This window comes from Bubalus bubalis, chromosome 20, assembly GCF_019923935.1.
Source record: "Bubalus bubalis isolate 160015118507 breed Murrah chromosome 20, NDDB_SH_1, whole genome shotgun sequence".
Lineage (NCBI taxonomy): Eukaryota > Metazoa > Chordata > Mammalia > Artiodactyla > Bovidae > Bubalus > Bubalus bubalis.
In genome coordinates this window covers 33,580,538-33,607,393 of record NC_059176.1, presented here as the reverse complement: position 1 = coordinate 33,607,393, position 26,856 = coordinate 33,580,538, and the positions used below count along the sequence as shown (strand labels likewise).

The 26,856-nt window shown below is 34.4% G+C and overlaps 1 protein-coding gene across 9 annotated transcripts in view; it reads right to left on the bottom strand.

Annotated features, from left to right (window-relative positions):
* Positions 1–26,856, bottom strand: part of NOVA1 (NOVA alternative splicing regulator 1) — a 170,833-nt gene that overhangs the window by 78,465 nt on the left and 65,512 nt on the right. The window contains exon 1 of one of the 9 annotated variants that reach the window (XM_044933162.2): positions 12,411–17,395. The exons of the other annotated variants lie outside the window; for them this stretch is intronic. The gene's annotated coding sequence lies outside the window, so the exon portion shown is untranslated. Of the gene's footprint in view, positions 1–12,410; positions 17,396–26,856 lie in introns of those variants that run through there. 9 annotated transcript variants of the gene reach the window in all.

The window sequence follows — 26,856 nt, the reverse complement described above, 5'->3', positions numbered from 1 at the left end:
GGCTACTGGCCAGTAATGTTTAGTGGTTTCAACATCTACAAAAGTGTATACAAAGGCTAAATGATACAGGCAAGCCTAATCTTTTTATCTGTAAAATCAATAAAGGACTTTAGGAAGTTTATATAATTCTTTGCTGCACTTTGCCTTTTATATTTTAACAACAGAAAACGATCCACTGATGCTCTTTAGGATAGTGATTTAACGTTTAGCAACTAGGAAATTTCATTTTTGTTTTAAAACATAACTGGTTCAAACTTCTCCTGGTAAAGTCTAATGAAGGATATTCAATTTCAAGATTTTATTTAAGCAATTTTTTAGAAAAACTACACAAATTAATTTTCTAAAAATAAGGTAGCATTTTAAAGTCTTAAATGCTACAATAGGCACTAAATTTAATTATTTGAAATGAAGCAGGGACATAATTAACTAACAAATTGGCAGTACTTTAAAAAAATTATTAACATATTAAAGTAGGAATCTGATTTTCTGGACACATCATGGGAAAGCCTGTCATCATGGAAACAGCAAGTATAAATGGCAATAATCCAGAAGAAAATGTCAGCGCTTCTGAACAATTAAAAAAACACAAAAAGCTATTTGTGAAATAAAACAACACAATGTTGTTTAAAATACTTTATAATTTTCAATTCCTTTTCATAAATTTTACTTAGTAAAAATAATGATAATATAATATTATTGCATTGTTTTTAGCCAAAATATTCTAAAAATTTATTAATGTAATATTTGAAACAGAATTAGTGTGTAAAAAGACTGCTCGCAAATAATTACTGTCAATCATTTATTTTAAAATACCTAAATAAAATACTTTTAAATTTTAAAATTCATGGGCTTGGGATCAAACATTAACTCCTAATCCAATTATATAATACCAAAATATTAGAGCAAAAATATCATGCCATGAGTTTAAGTATAGGCAACAATGTACATACCTGACCCTCACATCACCTATGGTTTGACAATTTTAAAAAATAAATAAAACCTTCATATATTCTCTATTAAACAGTTTTCAAGCATAATATCCATGAGGAAAAACTGACTGTCATGTTCACAGTGATGGTAAACATATATTCTCATAGATTAATGTTTTATATATTTGCAACAAAATATTTGGGTTAAATAAAGGAATATAATTCTCCAACATACAAACATTAGCAATGTGGGAGACTCAGGTTCAATCCCTGGGTCGAGAAGGGAATAGAAACCAACTCCAGTACTCTTGCCTAGAGAATCTCATGGACAGAGGAGCCTGGTGTGCTACAAATCCATGGCATCACAGAGATTTGGACATGACTAAGTGACTAACACTTTCACTATCAAGGAGTTAAAATGTTTTAAAAGTTGAAACTATAAAATTGGAAGGACTGATGCTGAAGCTCCAATACTGTGGCCACCTGATGCAAAGAGTCAACTCAATGGAATAGACTCTGATGCTGGGAAAGATTGAGGCAAAGAGGAGAAGGGGATGACAGAGGATAAGATGGTTGGATGGCATCACCAACTCAATGGACGTGAGTTTGAGCAAAATCTGGAGGATAGTGAAAAACAGGTAAGTCTGGCATGCTGCAGTTCATGGGGTCACAAAGAGTTCGACACAGTTTAGCCACTGAACAATTTATAAAATAGGTAATATTTAAGATTCATTCTTTCTTTAAGAATAAAGGAATGTGTGCAGTTCTCGTGTCACCTGTCCTTGCCTTTTTCTCTCAAAGAATATCAAATCAAACTCAAAGCTTCCACAAGAATAAACAGGTTTTATACTAGTATGTCCTTGTTACATAAAAACTGTTTTTTTACCAGTTTAAATTAAATATTTCTAAGAGCTTTGGCTAAAGAAAAATCTATTATACAAAAATAAATATGAATTGGGACAAGGACACTAAATACTATCCAAATTTCCCTTAAGTATCATTCCCCTATCACATTTGCCCACATCCTCAAAAGCAAATCTACATCCTGACATTGTCTTTCTTTCATTTTCTTATTATACCATTCTACCTTAATTATATTAATATGCTATCTCATTACTATTTTCATGTTTCTAATCTTTCTACTCATATCTAACAATGTTCCCTCTTTTTTCTTACTAATTATCTACTTGTCTTTATAATGTCTCTATAAACTTTCAAACAGTATTTCAAAAATGGGCAATAAAAATAAAAATGGACAATATTTGTTACCTTAAAGCTATGGAAATAATCTCTAGAGAAGTTCTTATTTCATTCCTTATGTTCTTGGTAAGTCTACCACTTTTGAAAACTGGCCGGTTTCCATGGCTTTTGCTTAAAGTTCTAGTTCACGTAGATTATGAAGTGCTACCAGGAATTATGCAGTATGATTGCTCCAAGCTTATATTTAAAGGAAAAACTGTCCAGTTTTAAATCACTAAACTCAGGTGATGCTACTCCAGAAATCTTGACACACTGATTATAGAATTTTCTTATTATATGTTCATCACTCAAAATTGATTAAGTACACAATATAAACTTTACTTTCTCTTATTGTTAGAAGCACTCAGTTTGCCAGGCACAAAATACATACTCAATTATTATTCATAATTTGTTCAATGAAACAGAGATCCCATGTAAGTTATCTAACAAATGACCAGGCTCAAAGATTTGCAGGCAAACTTTCAGAGTTATTAATCTCTATAAAATTTAGTTTTCAGTATATATTGCATATATTTCTATCATTTTTATTTTATATTTATAGAAAAATATGACTTCCCAGATATGCAGCTTTTTTCTATTAAAAAGCATGATAAAGAATAAATGATAAAAGGAAAAACATATATTATTTATTTTTCCATAACAATTACTGCAACACTTCATCTGTAAAGAAAAACAAATCATGGCCATTTCTTGAAACATTTTACAAAAGCTGTAAATTTCCCTTCTCACATTCACAAGTTTCAACAAATTATATTACTTGCTATTTTTAACACTTACTGATATATATATGTGTATACACACACACACACACACAGATGTACATAAAGTAAAAAATCAGAAGTATATGTTAAATCTTCAAAGATATCCATGTAGTGAGGCCCCAGATCATGAATAAGAGCATTAAAAGAAGCAGTCTCTCTGTGCCCCCTTCCCGCACTGCCTGCTCTCCCCAAGACTAAGTACTATCCTGACTTCTAATATCAGAGATTAGTTCTGTTTACTTAAAGCGATATATATATAGAATTATACAGCATTTTTTCTTTTATGACTGTTTTTTTTTTGGTCTCAATATTACATTTATAAGATTCAGTCATTCTATTTGTTGGTTAACTCATTCCTGTTCCCATTGTGTAAGTATGGGCATACTAACTTGCTTCAGTCGTGTGTGACTCTATGACCCTATGGATTGTAGCTCACCAGGCTCCTCTCTCCATGGGATTTCCCAGGCAAGAATACTGGAGTGGGTTGCCATGCCCCCCTCCAGGGCATCTTCCCAACCCAGGGATCGAATCCAAGCATCCTGTGTCTCCTGCTTTGGCAGGTGGGTTCTTTACCACTAGCACCACCTGGGAAGCCTTCTGTGAGTTTAGCACTGATTTATTTTACATTCTAGTGTTGATGAGTGTTCGAGTGCTTTTCAGTTGGGTCTATTGCTAATAGTGCTGCTGTGAACATCCTTGTATATGTGTTTTGGTGAATACAGGTTCTCATTTCTGCTGTTATGTTGTAGGAGTAGCACTGCTAGCCCATATGGGAAGAGTGAGGAGCCTGGCATGCTACAGTCCATCAGGTCGCAAAGAGTAGGACCTGACTGAGCAACTAAGCACAGCACACGTGGGAAGTGTATATTCAGCTTGATGATGTGCTCCCTATGATTTTCCAACATTTTGTACCAATTTATACTTTTTATAGCAGTGTAAAAAAAGTTAATCTACATTCATGGACTGTCAGTCATTTTTACTTTAGTCATTCTAGTGGGCTTAGAATGGTATGATATTATGGTTTTAATTGGCACTTCCTTGAAAACCAATGGATTTGTCATTTTTTAAGGAATTCATTGGCCACATCTTTGTGAAATTCCTATTCCATTGTTTGGCCCATGTTTTACTGGGCTGTAACTTCCCTATTGATCTTAAAAGCATACACTGCATATTCTGAATATAAGTTCTTATCAGATATATACATATACACACACACATATATATACGTATATATGGAACTTCCCTGGTGGCTCAGATGGTAAAGCGTCTGCCTGCAATGCGGAAAACCTGGGTTCAATCCCTGGTTCGGGAAGATCCCCTGGAGAAGGAAATGGCAACCCACTCTGGTACTTTTGCCTGGAAAATCCCATGGATGGAGTAGCCTGGTAGGCTACAATCCATGGGGTTGCAAAGAGTCGGACACGACTGAGCGACTTCACTTTCTTTCTTTTCCAAACACACACACACACACACACACACACACACACACGTGTGTGTGTGTGTGTATACAAACATACATGTATAGCAAATACATGTGCTCACTTTATGGCCTATTTACTCTGTTAATGGAGTCTGATGAAGAGAGTTCTTAAATAATGATTCAATTTATAATTTTTTCCTTTATGCTTAGAGCTTACATCTCACCTTACACTCATTTGAAAAGACCCTGATGCTGGGAAAGACTGAGGGCAGGAGGAGAAGGGGACGACGGAGGATGAGATGGTTGGATGGCATCACCAACTCGGTGGACATGGGTTTCAATGGACATGGGTTTGGGTAAACTCCGGGAGTTGGTGATGGACAGGGAGGCCTGGCATGCTGTGGTTCATGGGGTCGCAAAGAGTCGGACACGACTGAGCAACTGAACTGAACTGAACCTACTTTAAGGTCTTTATAAAGATATTCTTCTATGTTTTTTTCCCCAACACTTTAATAATTTTCTTACCACTGATATTCGTATCTGCAATCTGTTATTTATTGTTTCACAATGGTGTGACCAAGGGTGAAGATACGCAATTTTTCCCATTTGGCTACTCAATTAACCCAGATTATATTTTCACAACAGTACTAGAGTCATCTTTGTCATTAATAAACTGGATAAGTTTGGGTTCATACCTGGTCTCTTTACTGAAGAACTTTTTCTATTCCACTGTTCTACACTGTTCTACAGTATCACTTTCTCTCAGTGGGTACCTGGTGATGTACCTGGGTACCTGGTGATGTAACACAACATCTAGCTGTATTTGTGTTTATGTTTTGAAAAAAATGAAGACAAGATCATTTTCATGGTCAAAGTTCTGGTGCGTTTAGAGTAAAATCCAAACTCTTTACTGTGTTTTACAATGTCCTTCATGTTCTGGCCAGTGCCTACTTTGCTGACTTTCTCTCTTAAAACCTATTCCTTGCTCTGTTTGCTGCAGCCATATTTGCCTTCTAGAAATACCCTAGCTCTCTCTGCTAGAATGCTCTTTCCCCAACTCCCACCATGTTTGCATGGCTTATTTCTTCATAAGTATCACTCCTTAGACAGGTCTTTCTTGATCAGGTCTGCCTACATACAATGCTTCCTTCTCCTGTTGAAATAACATTAGTAATTTAGTTTCTTAGTTTTCTTGGCTATGAGAATGTAAGCTTCATAGGAGCAGGAATTTTTGCAGGTCCTGTTTTATTGTTTTATTTCAGGTACCAGGGCATATAAGCACTCGTTACCTATCTATAACCTAAGTAAGAATTAAGGGAAGCAGTATAACACAGTTGAAAGAACATAAAATTTTAAGCTGAAAAGACCAAATGAAATAAGTACCTAGGAATGCTAAGATAATTTAACAATTAAATTAATTTTGTTATAAATACCAATTTTACTGTTTGCCACTTCCCAACTAAAACTGAAACACTGACTTCAGAAACAACATATGTTTTAAAAATGTACTCATAAATAGGTTACATATGTGATACAATAGTATAGTAGCATATAAATCACTAGTCCATCTCAACAGGGATATCCTTTGAACTCTAAGACACTGACAAATTCCTCAGTTTCCTGTTCCTCAATTTCAAAATAGATAGTATGTCATTTTTAATTTTTAAGAAATATTTGTTGAAAAAAGTACACAAAATCTGTGCTGGGAACAGGACTGAAAAACTCTAACTTCTAATGAAATGTCAACTGTAAACTGTACTCCCAAATTTAAACTCTTATCATAAACATGGTATAAATTCATTACTGTGATTTATATCAAATAGTTTATTTCAAAGGGACAATAAATCATACTGTTATTTTGTAATAAAATATCCTTAAATTGCTTGCTCTGAAATGAAGAAAAATTTTATGTAATGATGTTAACTCTATTTCTGAAAAAAATATGTTATTCAGTGGACCATTTCAGTCATAGTGAAAAGAAAAAAATATTTAATCCCTATATACTATTCATTTAAATACATGTGGATATTTATAAAATCTTAATACTATCATCATAAATAATTATTAGCTTCCTACATATCAAATATTAAGAATCATTAATAACATTTTCTAAAATGAGGAAAATAAACATTGCTTTCTTTAAATATTTTTATGATAAAAATTGAGTAACTGGATTTTTCTTTGCAATTCCACATCCTAACTGGAAAATATACTCTAAAAGTTTTAAAATCTAAATATCTAATTTCCAAATTCACAAGTATTAACTGAAAATAAACTTTAGAAATAAGCTAAACATGTTAAACAGTTCTTCAAATATAAATTTCTATAAGCAATGATCAGCTTAGAATCTACAGGGAAAGATAAACTATAACATATAATACTTCATTGTTATCCCTAAAAGGAAAACTAAATTCATTCCCAATTACACTGAATCAAAAAATTAAAAAATAATTCCTACAGGGGTTGATATTAGAGGTTGAAAAGTTGACTTCAGTGCTCATTTGGAAATCAAACATAATTTTTTATTTTTGAAAAAGGACAAGATGAGTACGCACATTAAACTACCAATTCTAAATCTATAATAATTAGAATATTTTAGTATTTCTCCACCACCACACCAAAGGCAAAAATGGATCACCCGGAAGAAACAAGGTTTGAAACATATTTTGGAAATAAAAGAATCATGTATGTGACAAGGTATTAAAAACAACTGGGAACTGAAATTATTCTTGTCAAAATGAAACTGAGAAAGCAATTTTCAAAAGAAAAAAAAGGATTTCCTGCTTATACCAAATACTACCTTCTAGGTGTATCTCTTTAGAGTTAAAGGTTTACCTTTTTAGAAAGCAATTTTGCAATACAAGTTAGGAGCTTTAACTTTTCATATTATTTGCAAACTAATCTCTCTCTTAGGAATCCATACAAAGAAATATTCAGATGCAAGTATTTATAGATGAAGGAGTTTACAAACATTGTAAGAAAAATTATCTGACCAGCTAATTTTTAGCAAGCAGTGATTAATAAAATGTTTGACATTACACAGCTTATGACATGTGAATGAAAAAATGATCAATTCCTATGAGAATCACAATTGTTTATACAGAGAAAGGAAGAAAAAGAAAGCTTCTTATTAAGAAGAGAGTTAAAACTTTGCCAGTATTTGCGTTGGGATCATGGGGGCTTTTTGTTTTCCTTTCTATAGTTCTTTAGGTTGTCCAAATTTTGAATAAATAAGTGGACTTATAAACTACAATAATCATGGTGAAAGTCTTTTAAAAGAAAAGAATTTCCACTATCTTTATATATTAGATAGCAGATGTGAGCTTATTTTAGAGAGTTCTCATTTATGAATAACTACCTCTTTTACAACTTTTGTGATAAATTGAAACCACCATATTTCCTAGTTTGGAATAAACATATAGGTATAAAAGATTAAATTTTAAAACTTTCATTTGGAAATAAAGAATTATTGCTAAGAGTTCCAATTTGTAAGTACTAGATTACATTCTTTTTCAAGTTTGTTTGAAATTAAACATTCTATAGTCTGTGCAGTTGTTTATGAAAGTACATTCAATACTGAAGTAATTTTTATCAAAATTTTATAATGGATAAACTAACATACAAGAAAACATTTTCTCCCTGTAGGATAGTGCTTTCTTTTAACTTTACATGATGAACTCAAGTCTTTTCATGTAAAATTAGTATTTTTTTTGCCACTTTATTTTTTAACTGAAGGATAACTGCTTTACAGAATTTCGTTGTTTCAAGTAAAATTAATATTTTAAAAATATATTTAGAGAGACCTCCCTGGTGGTCCAGTGGTTTAGACACCACACTTCCAATGCAGGGGGCCCGGGTTCAATCCCTGGTTGGGGAACTGGATTCCATATGCCACAACTAAAAGTTTGCATGCCACAACTAAAGGTCTTGTGTGCTTCTGTCCGACTCTGCGACCCCACGGACTGTAGCCTATCAGGCTCCTCCGTCTATGGGATTTTCCAGGCAAGAGGGCGGGAGTGGATTGCCATTTCCTTCTCCAGGGGATCTTCCCGACCTAGGAATTGAACTCAGGTCTCCCGCATTGCAGGCAGACTCTTTACCGTCTGAGCCACCAGGGAAGCCCAATTAAGGCCCAGCTCAGTCAAATAAATATATAAATATAAAATACATATGTGTATACACACATATGTATTTAGAATATACTATATTTCATCTAACATAACTATAAATTGTAAAATTTTATAAAGTTAAAGATACTGTCAATACTGAAGTAATCAGGTAAGAACTTTTCAGTTATGTTTACAAATGAAGCAATCATATTACAATTTGTGAACTAAATTCCAAGTTAGATTCTGGAGGATATCAGGAGACAGCATGAGCAAAAGCAGATGTGAGTGCCTACAGAGCAAGTGAGGAGGAGCAGTGAGATCACAGTAGTAGCAAATAATGTGCATTAGAGAATAAATATGAGAGACCAAGTATAAGTCAAATAGGGCCAGTTTATAAAGGTCTTTGAATTTAAATACACAAAATTTTGGATCTGGTGTATCAGTTCCTAGATAAGTGATGTCATTCAAGTTTGATTTAGAAAAATTATAGACTCTTAACACGTATGCAAAAGTATGAGGGAAAGCAAGGTCAAATAATTGGAGAATGAGGCTTCATGTAAGTAACTCCTAAAATGATGAATTACAATAAAATGTGTCTTCCTGATATGTTGTTTTCCTAGTAATGCTAATGGATTTGCATGACTCAATTCCTGTCCCCCTGGATTCCTTGTGAATAATGAAAGGTACTGGTAAAAAACTACAGTCAGAGAATCATCCTTTGGGAAAAACAAAAGCTATGTGACCTTGAGAGGAGAACCAGGTAATTAGCAGGAAAATACCATAGGAAAACTTATTTTCTAAAACAAGTAACAGACTAAGAAATGTTGTTCTTAATTTATATCCCATTGGTAAAACCTTTTTTTTTAACTTTGATTTTATTTTTTAATTGAAGGATAACTGCTTTACAGAGTTTTGTTTTCTGCCAAATATCAACATGAATCTTAAAAAGAAAATTATAGTAAATAATCCATGAATTGAGGAAGAATGGGTAAAATTTCTCTTGATATATACAGGTAATCAATTCACAGCATTTGTTGCAGTTATGGTCTACACCATATGGTCAAGGGACTTCCCTTGTGGCTCAGACGGTAAAGAATCTGCCTGCAGTGCGGGAGAACAGAGTTCAATCCCTGGGTTGGGAAGATCCTCTATACAAGGGAATTCCAGAATACTGGAATACTCCAGTATTCTTGCCTGAAGAATTCTATGGACAGAGGAGCCTGGCGAGCTACAGTCCATGGTGTCACAAAGAGTCAGACATGACTGAGCAACTGACGCACACACACACACACACACACACACGGTCTACACAGTAACTTGAGATACTCAGTTAATGAACACTGAATTAGAACTCCCAGGGCAAATACAGGTTTAGGTTCCTATGAGCCTCTGGTCAGAACATCTTCATCAATCTTGAACATTTAACTTGGTTTCACTGCGTTTCTGTTTAGGGACACCTTATTTAGTACATATTGTTGAATCGTTAACACTGAACTCATGGCCAATGGTCCTATATGTCATTCCTGAATAAAGACTACCTATCATTTGTATTTTCTCTGTAAAGCACATCACAGTCTTCCTGTACTTATGAATATAAGACAATGTAAGCAGCATTTCAGCACTACACCTGTAGGCTGTTTCAAACAATGAAATCATCAACAAAATGCACAAAAATGTGAAAAGTATGGCACTAAACTGTGAAAGTACACTAGCTTAGAGTATGAGAGCTAAAACAAAGCACAACATAGCCTTGTCTGAACCAGGTTGTGGATGTGAGTGCCAGGTGACCCAAATTTTTCACCACTCCACCCAAGTCTTTGAACGGTAATGAAAGTCCAGTGAGTACAGATACTCGGCTTACAAATACGACTTTAGTGGGTGAGCAAATCTGCAAATAAAGAAACCATGAATAAAGAGAGCTGACTCTATTTAATGCAAATACTTGTATGATCTTAATTTAATTCCTACTCTCTAAATAATCAGATACACAACCAGGAGCAGGCCACGAATTTTCTTATCTGAAAAACTGAAAGGCTCTCCAAGTTTATTGATTCTTTCAGCTAAAACACTGTATAATTCCATTATGGACAGCTTACAATTTCCTGTAATGACACTTTCAAATGTGCTCTGACAAAAGTTAATGTTCGAGCTCTCTGGTACAGAACTCTAAAGTCTAACGTTATATTTGGTAAAGTTTATGCATATCAAAAAATAAACCAACTAAACAAAATTTGGTCCCAAAGTAGTTCTGAAAGAAGTAGTCAGAAATACTAATTTTCCAAAGAATAGGATTTGAAAATTACTGCGCATCTGAGATAGTTCAGCATCAATATTTTAGGTCACAAGCTGAAAAATGTGCAAAGAAAAAGAGAGATTTGTCTTCTAAGTTTGCTAGCAATAAAAGTAGATTCAAAACTGCCAAGTTTGTAAACAAGCATACCTCAGAGGTACTGTAGATTTGGTTCTAGACCACTGCAGTAAAACAAGTATATCAATAAAGCAAGTCACTAATTTTTTGGTTTCCTAGTGCATGTAAAAATTATATGCAATAGCATGACATCTAAAAGAAAAATGCACATACTCTAAGTAAAAAATACTTCATTGCTGAAAATGGTAACCATCATCTAAGTCTTCAGCTAGCTGTAATGTTTTTGCAATAGTAACATCAAAAATCACACACGACACTTATCACAGATTACCATAATAAATAAAATAATAATGTAAAAGTTTGAAATACTGCGAGAATTACCAAAATGTGATACAGAGACAGGAAGTGTGCAAATGGTGTTGGCAAAATCGCACCAACAGACTTTCTCAATATAGTTTGCTACAAACTTTCAATTTGTTTTAAAAAAAAGGCAGTATCTGCAAAGCACAATAAAACGTGGCATGCCTGTCTGTACATTCACAGTTGCCAGGGCATCATGCTGGAGCTGTTCCCCTACAATTTGAACCCCTAATCCCAATCTTTCATGTATTCCAACAACAGATCTCAGGAGCACAACCGATTCATCAGATATTTTACTTGTCTTCATAGTGGCTTGGATCAAATATGACTCCCAGTAGGGTAATCAGATGCACTTGGGACAGACAGCCAAGCTCTTCAGCCAAAGTCAAACCTCTTAAATATGTCATTAACCCAAGTGCAGCAAGAGGTGTTGGCAAACTCACACGACCCATTTTGACTGGCCAGCAGGAAGTACAGAGCAATGTGATTTTTCATCACCTCTCAGCTTAAAGAGTTCAGAATCATTGGCTATAATCTGAAAAACAAGCAAAAGAGTCTATCTTCCCTTAAGCAGCAGAGGGAGACCACAGGGTACCGAAGGTTAAACAGAATTAAACTAAACAGGTCAGTCAGAAGTTTCTGAGAATTAGACTAAGATTCTTCAGTGGTTAACAGTTGAGTTGAAAGTGATGGCTATAGTTTGGCTTACATTGGCCATATGCTCTGTGGACAAGAGCTAAGAGATGAATATTTCCTCTCTATACTCCTAGCTTGCTCGTGTCTAAGGTGTTCTCGCTTCCACAGCCAAGGTTGTGGCTTACCATCCATAGCCGCATGATTCAATCTCTGCAGCATGATCAGTCTTTGTAATAATCACTTTACACTTTTCTGTCCTTCCCCTATCTTACCCATATAATATGGTTTAGATTCAACCCTAGCTGACTCACCAGAAAGGTGTCTAATCACCAATGCTCAGCAGTATCCTCCAGAGGAGGGAAGAAAGCCTATATATATAGTCTATTCAGTAGGATTAGACAGGTCTGGTATCCCTAGCTAGGTGCCCTAAGTCCCCGTTTTCACCTGGTTGTGAATCTGGCTGATTGGACATATTTGCCGAGACTTCCTTGGTCTGATGTGCTAGAATCACTAGGCTTTTTTTTTGACTCTGGACAATGGTGTACTTAGGTGGCTGTGGTGACTTACCTGGGCAGTGCAAGTCTGATCAGCTTGTTGATTCTATTGATGTTCATCCTCAAAGGGTCCTTTCCCATCCATGGGCTTCCACGTACCTAATGAATAGGAAGTGTGCATCCTGTACAATCTGCAGCCATAGTGTTAATTTCCACAGAGACTGGGACTTGATCATCTAATTACTGCACTGCCAGGCCCCAGAATCACTGAAAATGTAACAAACTTAGTGAGTATTTTTTCTAGCCTAAGGACCACAGCTCATGACTACCCAATGAACAGAAGTCCCTTTTTCATGCATTGAGGGTTCGATCCCTGGGTCCAAAAGATTTCCTGGAGGAGGAAATGGCAACCCACTCCAGTATTCTAGCTTGAAAAATTCCACGGATAAAGGAGCCTGGTGGGCTACAGTCCACAGGGTCACAAAGAGTTAGACATGACTGAGCATGCATGCATGCGAAAATGACAAGTTACTTTTTAGTTCTGTTCCTCTGTATTCTAAATTCAAGATAAATCATAAACATACAATTTCACCATCCAATATTAGTTTCAGATACAATGTAGCTCAATACAAAGGAATGTAAGAGCAACTCTTTACATGGTTCATTTGTCAGTAAACCAAGTGAGTAAGCACATATATATGTATATATTATTTCTAATACTATAACAAATTTAAATACTTTTTCATTTCTTTAAGAATTTTCTAAACAGTTCCAGAGCTTTTAAATAAATATATGTATTTTTGGTCTAGTTTTACAATTATCTCACTTAAAAATTATGCGAAGATTTTTTTTTTTATTTCTTCCTTTGGAGAAGACATTAAGTGTTTATACAGGTTTCTAAGCAACACCAGCTTTGAAACTGTAAGAGTGTTTGAATACAAAAGCAACTGATCCAAAGTTGTTATACTTTTGGAATTTAGTAACTGATGAAAAACAGAACCATGTTAGTCATCAATAACCCCACCCAGTTTGCAGAGTTAAAAATACAATCTCATATTTAACATCTCTCAAATTTGAGTTTTTACTGAGCATATTTGGGTTGATTTCTCAATTAATACTGTCAAAAAACATTAATCCTGTCAAAAAACATTAATCTCGCATGTTAGCATATTATGAGGATTTCCACTGGGTAAATAATTAGCCAGCAAGCAATTTTTAAAAACTGATAAAAGACAAACAACAAGAAAAGGAAGAACTGTCTAATATTTCCAATACATAACTTAATGCAAACTAAAACTTCCAGATGAAAAGAACCTTGTCTTAACAATGTAAACTTCTTTAATCCTGGTGTACTGCAATCCATGGGGTCACAAAGAGTCAGACACGATGAGTGACTGAACTGAACTGAGTAACACTTTGGATCTCAGAATCTCAAGTTAAAGAATCTCAAATAAAGTATGTGTTTATAATACTACCATATTCAAATGAATCCTGAGCAAGTACCCCTTTCCCCAAAGAAATATATTAACATTTTTCTCTGTAGAATAGAGAGCAGAATAAGAGTAAAGACAAAAAGGCTAGAGAATTGAGGGAAGCAGATTTAGAAGATGAGAAGGCTGAGAGACTTAAGAGGATCATATTACAACGACCTCAAGAGAGCAAGCTTTAGACCACTTCAATATCAGAAGCTGCCTAGTGCATATTAATCCAGTAATAAAAATACAAAATTACTCACATGGAAGCCATGGAACTATATTTTTAACAATAAATCTCCTTGTTTTGAATATACTTTCCCATTATTGACATGTGTTGGTGTCTATGAGACAGTTTTCACAAATTAGCTGTCATTCCCATTATTGACTTGTGTTGATATCTATGAAACACACAATTTCATGAATTAGCCATCCCAGGTGATTGTTAATTAGCCATTCATTTACTGATAAATGCAAACAGTTAAGGAAGTGTGAGAAGGAGAACGTGTGGACTTAGTATAAGCAAGAGTGATAATAAAATGGGAGAATGTGATTTCATTTTCTAATAACTTCACAGATAACTTTCAGACATGTTACTGTTATATGAAGTCATAATCATTTAGGGTGTGATAAGACAGAAATGTTTTATAAAGACTGTCATCCATCGTTTCCTGAATCTTGTTTTCCTTTTCTTCATTGTCAATATAGTAATGGGTCATTTGAATCTTTAAATAATAAGATACCGAATGCCTAAAGAAACTTCCTTTTTATATGGGAAATAGAAGAAGTTAGCAAAGTTATTTGTTGACTATAGAAAAAAACTCCTGTAGGAATTGGTCACATCTGTTTTATGGTTTGCAGCTGAGACATTGAACAAAAAATAAGTTGGCTGGTAATAAAAGTACAATAATTGTTAATGTAAAACAGACATGTTTTTCTCATTACACAGCACCAGACAGATGTATTTTGCTAAGAGTTGAAACTTTTAACAAAATTAAGCTGGTCTTAGTCCTCAGAATTTGAATGTGTTACTTTGAAATCAAGTATGTGTTAACTCATACAAATACTTTTTCCCTCCTAAAATGTGTATGTTAAATGATTTTCTGTTGTTATTTTTGCATTATACTTTCAAGGACACATGCAACTAACTGTAGTTAATGACATTAGGGGTAAAATACTTCTGATAAAATTACTAATGTACTCTTCAGTTTGTAATACCCTCTTCTACAGAGTAAAATATTTATAATGCTTCTTTGCTTTATGGGTTTTTAAAATACTTCCTCTAACATTCAAATTTTCACCTTTTGTGGAATGATTACTTGAATTATGTTCTTAGGTGTCTTCTTGGCTCTACCATATATGCAAAACCAAAGAAAATATTTTCACTTCATTGATCCCTTCACATTTTACATGGGAAGAAAAAGTGTCCCAAGTACATCTTGAAGAACTTACTTGGTATTTTGGGACATCATTATTATTCCAGAAGATGACCTATGACTGCTAGGTCATGTTGGCTGCTTTCGTAAATTAATTGAAAAAGGTCCTATATTTGACAGGAAGCACTGTGTTATTATTAAGCAATAACATCATAGCTGGGCCAAAAGAAAACTACCAGATTATACATGCATCATAATATTCCCATCAAACAAGAAGGAAATGGTCAGAAAAACCTGAAATATCTTATTCGAAAAGACAAAAATGAAATGCAGGTGTCACCAAAGTAAGCTTCTGTGTAGCTCGTTTGTTAGTCAAAGAAGAAAAGCATTTGACAATGAAGAGTAAATTAAAACTTGTCCAGAGAAAGCCAACTTTTAACCAAGGAGTTAATGCCAGTTGTTGTTTATCAAGGAAGTAATGTGGTTGATGGATAAGCTTCTATTAACAGTTGTGTGAGAAACTACAAGCAAGAATATTTTCAAAAAAGTTGTGAAATCATGAATTGATAACTTGCAGTACAATCTGGTTAGATGATTTACCACTGATAGTGGTAAAAATATGTGTGTGAGACCAAAAGAAACTTAGTAGCACAGATTTACAAAGCTTGTAAAGATATTAAGGCACTGAAAAACCTATGATTATTCATTATATTATTAAATCAGCAAATACCTCGTAAAATATACTTGAATCTATCATGTGTTACTAAACCAGTAGCTTCACGAGTAAAACTTCATTCACTCTGATAGACTTAATCATTGCCAATTCTATGAATTTTTATCAGAAATAAAAGATGAACATCCTGATTTGCCCTACCACATAACAGTTCAATAATTTAGCAGTGATAAAGTTTATTGGGATTTATTGAACTCCAGCCAGGATGGAATTTTTTCTGAATGAGAACAACGTCTGTGACTTTCAACCACTGTTACTGACACCAAATAGCTTTGAAAATTAGTTTTTGCTGCAGACTTTGAAATGCTTGTAATGAATTCAATTCAAGATAGAGGGCAAAACAATACTTATATGCAAAACTTAAACTGCAGTCAAGTCATTTATACAACTAAGTTTCTGAATCACAAGTATATATTTCCCATGTTATCAACAATTAAAATGAGAAGTGAGAACTCAACCCCACATACATTGGCAGCAGGTGTATTTTCTGAGTTTAAACTACAGTTTCTGCAACATTTTTGTACTTCAATGCAGTGCAAAAAAGATATCTATTTCAAAGTCTAATTAACTGTACATTTGAGGAGCTTCCACCTAATCTTCAGTTGGCAATGATTAATGTAATATAATGACATACTAAAAGCAAATTTTAAGGAAATAATGTGTTGAAATTCTATAAATGCCTCAGAAAAAATAGATATGCCCCCAAATTATCATATGCACCTAGATTCACATCAGTGTTTGGCACAACCTATCTGTGTGAAGAGATTTCATTTTCAAGAATGAAATATGTAAAATCTCATTCAAAATTAGCATGTACAGGTGGAAATTTACAACTGATTTGATAGGAATGCAGACTTTGAACCCTAAATAAGGAAAACATTATTCCCCCAAAATTCTTTTCTTTAGATCTCTCTGTTGTTCTCCACTGCCACTGGTGTTGTTATTACTAGTAGTATTGTTTTAGACTGAATTTTGTCAACAAAAAATTGTGGAAATGTTTTCTGTTTTGTTGTATAATATCTATATAATATCCCTGATTTTACCTCTAGGTCTGCAAAGCCTAAAATATTAGCTTCCAACCCATTACAGAAAAAGTTTGCCAATTCCTGCTCTAATATGCCTACTTTCACTTAACAGGTTTTTCAATAAATATTTCCATATGACATCTTTATTTATATTTTATAAAAAAGAAAAGTTAAAGGGAAAAGAAAACTCATTGTTTTTAAAGAATGAAATATTTACATAGACACGGATTACTTAAAACCAAAACAAAACAAATACAAGTCTAATATACAGAGAAAAGCACCAGTTTACTATTTTCTCATGCCATGTAATGCAATAAAAAAAAAAAAAGCTTAGCTCAAACCAAAAAAACAAAAACATATTTTTTGAGATGTAGTTCATGAGTCTGCTTTGTTTTTATTTCATAAGAGCAATTGGTTAAATAGTGATAAAAAGTCCTTAGAACTATATATAATTTTTAATGTTTAATATACTTTAACATTAACACTAATTTTGCTAAAACGTTGAGTTTATTGGTAATTTATAATTTTCATATATGTTAGGATAACACGTCTAGTAAACTGATTTTAATAAGGCAAGCAATAAGTACATCATTAGGCAGAAAAAAACAATCAACTTAAAAATATGACCACTATGTGGAATATGTAATAGAATCCAGAAGTTTTTCATCTAAATATCATCCTCTCCAAACTTCTGCAAAGCAAGAGCTCTGAATATAACAACAGCATTAGCAATAACCATAAAATCCAACCATATTTACTAATATTTTATGCCTGACAAGTACCATGATATCTATATGTACAAATTCATTTGCGAATGTTACCAATTTTTATTAAATACCACCTCTAACAGGAAATTCATTAATTTACAAAGAAGCTTTTCAAATTTTGTATGGGTATAGAAGCTAGAAATGATTTCTTATATAAACAAATACCAAATCTATCTTTAATTCCAAAAAAAAATCTCTTTTCGACTTCTCTTCTCTTAATCTCTTTTAGACTTCTCTTAATTAAATATTTAATTTAAATTTAACTTAAATTTGTTTCATACCACAGTCAAGAATTAACTCAAGATGCATCATAAACCTAACTGCTAGGAGATAAAACAGTAGAAAACTAGACATTTGCAAAAGTTACTTAAGACACAAAAAGCAAAAGGCATAAAATAAAACATTTATTAATTGGACTTCTTAAAAATTAAAATTTTCTGCTCCTTAAAGGACACAAATAGGTAAATAAAAAGGCAATCCATAACATGGAAGAACATCTGACAAAGGACTTGTATCCAGAATATGTAAAAAGAACTGCTGTAACTTAAAAAGAAGAAAGCAAACAACCCAATATAAATGAGCAAAGGATGTGAAGATAGTTCACAAAAGAAAATACAGCAATGGTCAATAAGCACAAGAAAACCCGTTAGGAATACTCAAGTTAAAACTACAATGAGATAAACTACACACAAATTACAATGGCTAAAATTTTTAAAGACTGACATCACCAAGTACTGGTAAGTATGTAGACCAACTATAATGCTAATGCATTGGTGGAAAAATAGTCTGGCAGTTTCTTACAAAGTTTAATATTCCACCTGATCTAGATATTCTATTCCTAAGTATTTAGTCACGAGAAATGAAACATATACCTGTAGATAGACTTGAACTTGGATGTTCATAGCAATCTTATTCCTTTCAAAATCTGAGAACAATTTAAGCATCTGTCAAGGTGAATGAATTTTTTTTTAAAAAAACTATATATACAGACAATGACCACTCCTCAACAACGCAAAGTAATAAATTACTTATACATGTAACAACAAGGATGAAAATATTATACAGGGCAAAAGAAACCTACACACTTGGCTACATATTTTGATTCCATTTAAATAAAACTCTAAAAAGTCTAATTGATTCTACTGTAATAGAAAACAGAGCAGTGATTGTCAGTGGCAAGAGAGAATGAAGAAGGAACATTGTGGGTGGGGGTGGGGTAGTCTGGCAAGTATTACTTGGCGGTCCGGGGAAGTATTATTTGGCGTTCCGGGGAAGTATTAGTATGAAATTTTTGGCATGAGGAAAATATATAGGCCCATGTGATGGTACTTACATGGGCTTACATAACTCACGTATGTAAGGCAACTGAATAGATACTTTGAAATCACCCTTATAAAACATCTTACAAGACTTTCAGATCTTTTGAGTGCAGAAGATATTTCATTTTGATATCCATACATCTTATGTGCTTGGTATACATTTGCTGAGAAATTTCTTCAAACAAATTTCAAACAAGATGTTTAAACTCCCACATTAATTTTTTTAATTTCACTTTTCCACTAAAGATTTACTTAAAAATATTACTAAATAAAATATGATCTTTTAGATCACCATTCATGCTATATGGTTCAGAAATCTTAATAGAATGCCTATTTCTTCTCTCCTGGATAACTACCAGGTACATACTGTAGTAGATAACCTTGGTTTCGAACAAACAAACTATCATTTGCATATTGATTTGCCTATTCCAGCCTTTCACATTATGACAACCTGTCTAGAATACACTGCTGCTGCTGCTACGTCACTTCAGTCGTGTCCGACTCTCTGCGACCCCATAGACGGCAGCCCAACAGGCTCCCCCATCCCTGGGATTCTCCAGGCAAGAACACTGGAGTGGGTTGCCATTTCCTTCTCCAATGCATGAAAGTGAAAAGTGAAAGTGAAGTCGCTCAGTCGTGTCCAACTCCTAGCAACCCCATGGACTGCAGCCTTCCAGGCTCCTCTGTCCATGGAAATTTCCAGGCAAGAGTACTGGAGTGGGTTGCCATTGCCTTCTCCAGAATACACTAAAGCATTTCAAATGAAATCAGAGCTTATTTTTATGAAATAAAGTTAAAGCAAACATTTCAACCCCAAATACACTTGACAAAAGCTGGGAGTTGTCTTAACTTTTCCCTCAGCTACTATTGGGTTGGCGAGAAAGTCCATTTGGGTTTCTGTAACAGAATATAGGAAATCCGAACAAACTTCATGGCCAACCCAGTGCATTCAACCAGTGAACAAGTCTTTGGTGATTCTACTTTATTAGCATATTTTAATCTATATTCCTTTCTTCTTTTCAATTTCTACTTCTATCTCTAGTTTAGGAGGCACTTACGTCTCTTTTGTATTAATGCAATGACCAACCTGTTTCTAACTGCCTTCAGTAAAGTCCTCCACACTACCATCTGACTAATCTTTTAAAAATACAAATCTGGTGATGATAAAATTCAAGAACATCTAGAATATCTACAACAGCTTCTAATATGCTAAGTCACTTCAGTAGTATCTAACTCTTTGCGATCCTATGGACCAGTCTTCCAGATTCCTCTGTCCATGGGATTCTCTAGGCAAGAACACTGGAGTGGGTTGCCATTTCCTTCTCCACAGCTTCTAATATCTACCCATTATTTCTTCCTGGCCAGACCTAAATTCTAGCTGTAATTTTCTACTTAAAAGTCTCTCAAATCTTCCCATATTCCATTTTTATGCCTTGGTTTCTGCTGCCTATATTCATGATTAATGATGAAATTCTTATCAGAAGTTCTGCTTGACTGTTAATTTCTTCTTGTCTATTTCTTCTGTCTTGCTTCTAGCAAGATTAACTTTCTTTTTAGTACTATATGCTCATTGAGACTAAGAATCCTATATTCTTTATTTTTGTATTTACAGTACACCTAGCATAATGCTTAAGACATAGTAAGTATGGAACAATGTTCCTTTAAAATCTTCATGGAAAGGAAAACTTGCCTGTGACAATGTAAATTTTCAAAACTGATTCAAAAATTAATTAAACAAAGAAATTTAAAAATCTGTCAAAACTATATTCAAATAAACTTTGAGGGCAGATTGTTTGTGCAGTCTTTCAAACGTAAAATGAAGAGACAATTATCAAGCTATAATAACTATTTTAGCCTAAAGAAAAAAATACAATACCTTTAAATTCATTTTATTAGCTAGCATATCTCTGATATCTCAAATGGAAAAGGAAGCTATACACAAAGGATAATACACAAAAAATGAAACATATTTACTAATGTTAATATTTCAAAAATCATAAATAAAGGACTGGTAAATTAGTCCAGCAATGTGTTGAAAAACTGATACACTATGGTCAAATAGAATTTAATCCAAAATACAAATGAGGGTTAATATTTGGTTGTAAATAAATATAACACAAATATGTCAAATGAGAGGAAATAATGAACAAATCACTTCCCAGGATTAGAAAAAAATACCTATCCTAAACTATGAGCAAATATGATAAATAAAATGAAAATATTTGGGGCATCTGTATTAAAAACTAAAAGCAGTAAAAAGGCAGAAGTAGAAACAAGAGGTATAAAAGTTACCAGTATAAAACACAGAAAAAGTTCTGATTATTTTATCAGTTTTATGACTATCTAGGAAATAAATGAAATACAACTACACTTAATACAGTTGTTGAATAATATGTGAAAAAGCAAAATAGTACAGAAAATCAAGAATTTTCTTATATGTGATAGAGTGAATTACTGCCTCCTGAAAAGTACCCACATTATAATCTCTAGAACTACAAATGTCCTTCTAAACTTGTATATGTTATTAAAGATCTTGAGATGAGCTGAGTATCCTAGATTACCTAGATGGTCCTCAAATATAATCAAAGGGTTCTCATAAGAAAGAGATAATGTTAAAGGAGGATGAAGATGTGATGACAGAAGCAAGATATTGGCTTGATTCAAGGAGGAGAGCACACAGCCTCCAGAAATTAGAAAAGGGAAGAAAAGGGGTTCTCCTCTACAGCCTCCATAGGAACCAATCAATATTTTGACTTAGCCCAGTGAAATTTATTTTGGACTTTTGGCCTCCAGAACTGTAAGAGAATAAATGAATCTGTGTTTTTTTAAGACAGAAAATTTGTGGTAATTGTTCTAGTGACCCCAGAAAACCAAGAACTAAAATAATCACTTAAATATATAAATGAAAACAAATTCTGAAAAAGCAACTAGGAATGACTTTAAATCAAATAAACATCTAGGAATGACTTTAAATGAAATGTACTGGACATCTTAACAGAAAAAAAAAAAAAAGCTTTGCTAAGACAGAAAAGAAAACTGATCTGACTTCATATATGTAATTCTAGATATTATAATACCTTATATAAATAATGTAATAATTTTAACAAAATTTCACGAGAAGAAAAAACAAGAATGGTATATTTGAGAAGGCTACTTGGCAAAATGATTCTAAGTTCATGAGAAAAATAATCATAACAAAAACCAGGATAGTTTTAAAAATAAGAGATAGCAAAATCAGATAATTATTACTCTAGTAGATAATGCAAAATAAAGAAATGTTATAAATCAATATTATATAAAACAAGAATTAATGTAACAATGGACTAGAATAAAAAAATCTTTCTCCCAAAACCCTGGAATATATAAAAATTTAGCATGAAACTAGAAAATACCATTACTCTAAAATGATATGGCTGGCATAACTAAAGAAAATACAGTGAGAACTTTTCCTACAAAATACTTTAAAATAAGTTTGATATAAATAAGAGTTGGAACTATCAAAATTTACATTAAATATAAGTGACCATATATACAACCTCAGTAGGAGAAAAGTTATTTAAACACAGACATGAAGGATAAAGGAAAGGTTGACAGAGATGACCATATGACAACAATATGATAATCATTTTATACACTTTAGGGAGAGGGCACAGAAGGAAAGAGACAGGCCAGGATTTTAAGAGCACACAGTTACAGGGAACTGGAAAATACCATGAGAAACAGACAAGGCGTAAATTAATACTAGGGCTGGTACATGATTTCAATTTCCTGAGTTATAATTTAGCAGTGAATATTCAAATATCTTTGGATAAGGAAATGGCAACCCACTCTAGTATTCTTGCTTGGAGAATCCCACGGACAGAGGAGCCCTGCGGGCCATAGTCCACAGGGGTTGCAAAGAGTTGGACACAACTGAGCACAATACATTCAAATATCTTAAACTATCATACATACTGCCATGATGCACTACTCTGTGTTCAGTAATTTATCATAACGGAACAATCATAATTTTTATTTTTGTGTGAACACAAAACTTAAACAGTAATATTAACTATGTCTATATTTAAAAAAAAAAGTATATAATATATTTACAGATGCCTAAGATGGGATATTCTGTAGACATTAAAAAGATTATATTTGTGAAAAATTAAGAATATATATCATCTAGATATGCACATGGCACAATATCAACTGAAAAATGATAAAAAGCTCTCTATACAGTATGGCCTCTGTTTTATAAATAAATGTGTATTAAGACTAGAAGAAAGCACATACATTTATAAGAACTAGTTTTATCTTTAAACCTTTCCTTAATTCATAAAAATAAATGACAAATTTATATTCATAAACATATCAGAATACAGGAAAATGGAAGAGCTCAAGACGAAGAAGCTGTTCCTTTTCTTCTAAAAGTAATGAAAATGTCCTATAGGAAAAATGCTTCATTGGAACCTCCCTAGTGGTGCAATGGCTAAGACTCAGCTCTCCGCATATAGGGGGCCTGGGTGTGACCCCTGGTCAGGGAACTAGATCCCACACGCCACAACTGCAAGTCTGCATGCCACAGCTCAAGATTCCCATGCTGCAACTAAAGATCCTGCATGCTGCAAGAGGACTGAAGATCTCTCATGCCACACCTAAGTCCTGGTGCTGTCAAATAAATAAATGCTTTTGTAAAAAAGAAAAATGCTTCACTGATGTGACTCCATGAAAATATAAAATTCTTTAGAAAAATACGCCATAAACGAAGAAGACAACTTACAAAAGGGAAAAACACAAAAGACTGATATCCTTATACTATCCATTCAACAAATATACTAATTTGGTCTGACAATATTCTATCCCTGAGGGTACAGCAGTAAGCAAATCAGAGTAGGTACCTGCCCCCATTGTTCTTTCATTCTCATTGGAAAGGACAGGCAATAAGTAATGAATAACTTCAGACAGTGATAAATGTTACAAAGACCATAAAAGATTGCGGAAACACACAAACAAACAAAAAACCCAGAGGCAATAACATGATGGTATATGAAAGGGGAAAGAGGGAAGCTACAATAGAAAGCTGAGAACAGTTCCTCTAAGGAGCTGACATCTGAGCTAAAACATGAATGATGAGACACAGTCAACCGCATAAAGATTTGAGGAAGAGGGATCCAGAAAATGGATAACCACAAGTGCAAAGGCCATGAGGCAAGACAAAGATTAGCCTGTTTGAGAAGTGGCTGAAGTGTCTTGAACATAAAGGGTAGTGGGGAGACTGAAACACAATGTAATCAAGAAATATCAAGGCTAAATCATGTTGGGACCTTTAAATCATTATAGGAAGTTAACACGGTGCTTCTAAACAATAAGAAAGATATTAACATCCCCGAACAAACAAGGCTAGAAACAATTCACAACTGAAAAAATACAACTGATCAATCAATACACACATTAAAATGTCAATCTCGCTAGTAATCAAAGTTAAGTAAATTAAAATAGCAACATACAATTATTTACCTTTCACACTGCCAAGCCATCACAAATCATTTTTAATATATAATGGCAGTGAGGTGAGAAAACGACAAGATTGTTATGTATGCTAGCAAAAACAAGGGAAAAAAACTAATCAAAAACAGAGGTGTAATCTAAATAAATTATGGTACATTTCTGTCATGGAAAAGTGTGTCCATTAAATTACAATTTCACAGAATATTTAATATTTATGTCTGATACTGTTGATTGCTGCTGCTGCTGCTGCTTAGTCACTTCAGTCGTGTCTGACTCTGTGCCATCCCATAGGCAGCAGCCCACCAGGCTCCCCCGTCCCTGGGATTCTCCAGGCAAGAACACTGGAGTGGGTTGCCATTTCCTTCTCCAATGCATGAAAGTGAAAAGTGAAAGTGAAGTCGCTCAGTCGTGTCCAACTCCTGGAGACCCCATGGACTGCAGCCTACCAGGCTCCTCAGTCCATGGAATTTTCCAGACGAGAGTACTGGAGTTGGGGTGCCATTGCCTTCTCCGGATACCGTTGATTACACTATTTCTAATCCATTCACAGATTCTAACAGTGCTCCTCTAAAACGTCATTTCTACAGCAAAAAGCCTTAAGCCACCATAAGTTCAGAGACTACTGCAATGACTTCCTAATAATTACTTCTTTCTAGCCCCTCATCCCCTCCCTTGTTAATCTATACAGCAGGTGATTTCCTCAGTGCTAATCATCATAACACATTCACATTTTATATTCACATTTTAACTATAAAGAAATTCTCATTACAGTGGCCCATGTGAGCTGGCTCCTGTGTTATAAACATCACCTTTTGCCTCTAACAATGTTCAACACACACAGCATTTGTCTCTGTGCTCTGAACCTGCCAAAACACATTCAGATTCAAAGATTTCTGTCCTTGCTATTCCTGATATCTAGAATGTGATTTTCTTCCTCCTAATTATTTAGTGAAAGTCACTTGGTCATGTTTGACTCTGTGACCCCAACCCCATTGACTGTATAGTACAAGGAATTCTCCAGGCCAGAATACCAGAATGGTGTCATTCCCTTCTACAGGGGATCTTCCCAACCGAGGCATCAAACCCAGGACCCAGGTACTGCAGGCGAATTCTTTACCATCTGAGCCACCAGGGAAGCCCAAGAATACTGGACTGGGTTGCCTATCCCTTCTCCAGGGGATCTTCCTGACCCAGGAATCCAACCAGGGTCTCCTGCATTGCAGGTGGATTCTTTACCAGCTGAGAGCTCAATTTAAATACCCCTTCTTTTAGTACAACCACTACGGAGAACAGTGTGGAGATTCCTTAAAAAAACTGAAAACAGAACTGCCATACAACCCAGAAATCCCACTGCTGGGCATACACACCGAGGGAACCAGAATTGAAAGAGACATATGTACCCCAATGTTCATCGCAGCACTGTTTACAATAGCCAGAACATAGAAGCAACCTAGATGTCCATTGGCAGACGAATGGTACATATACACAATGGAATATTACTCAGCCATTAAAAAGAATGCATTTGAATCAGTTCTAATGAGGTGGATGAAACTGGAGCCTATTATACAGAGTGAAGTAAGTCAGAAAGAAAAATATCAATACAGTATATTAATGCATATATATGGAATTTAGAAAGATGGTAACAATGACCCTATATTCAAGACAGCAAAAGAGACACAGATGTAAAGAAGAGACTTTTGGACTCTGTGGGAGAAGGCGAGGGTGGGATGATTTGAGAGAATGGCACTGAAACATGTATATTATCATATGTGAAATAGATCACCAGTCCAGGTTTGATGCATGAGACAGGGTGCTCAGGGCTGGTTCACTGGGATGACCCAGAGGGATGGGATGCCGAGGGAGGTGGGAGGGGGGTTCAGGATGGGGAACACATGTACACCCATGGCTGATTCATGTCAATGTATGGCAAAAACCACTACAATATTGTAAAGTAATTAGCCTCTAATTAAGAATAAATAAATAAATATCCCTTCTTTGACGAGGTCTCCTCTTGCTATCCTAGGTAAAGTATATTCCCGCTCAACACTTCTTATCACACGCACTTAGTTCCTTCGGAGTACGTGTGCATGTGTGCCCAGTCGTTTCAGTCATGTCCAAATTTTTGCAGCCTCCATGGACTGCAGCCCACCAGGCTCCTCAGTCTGTGGGATTCTCCAGGCAAGAATATTGGAGTAGTCGGTTGCCATGCCTTCCTCCAGGAGATTTTTCTGACCTACAGATTGAACCGATGTTTCTTACATCTCCTACATTGGCAGGCAGGTTCTTTACACAGTAAGCCACTCAGGAAGCCCTCCTTCATAGTATTTAAGCCTATCT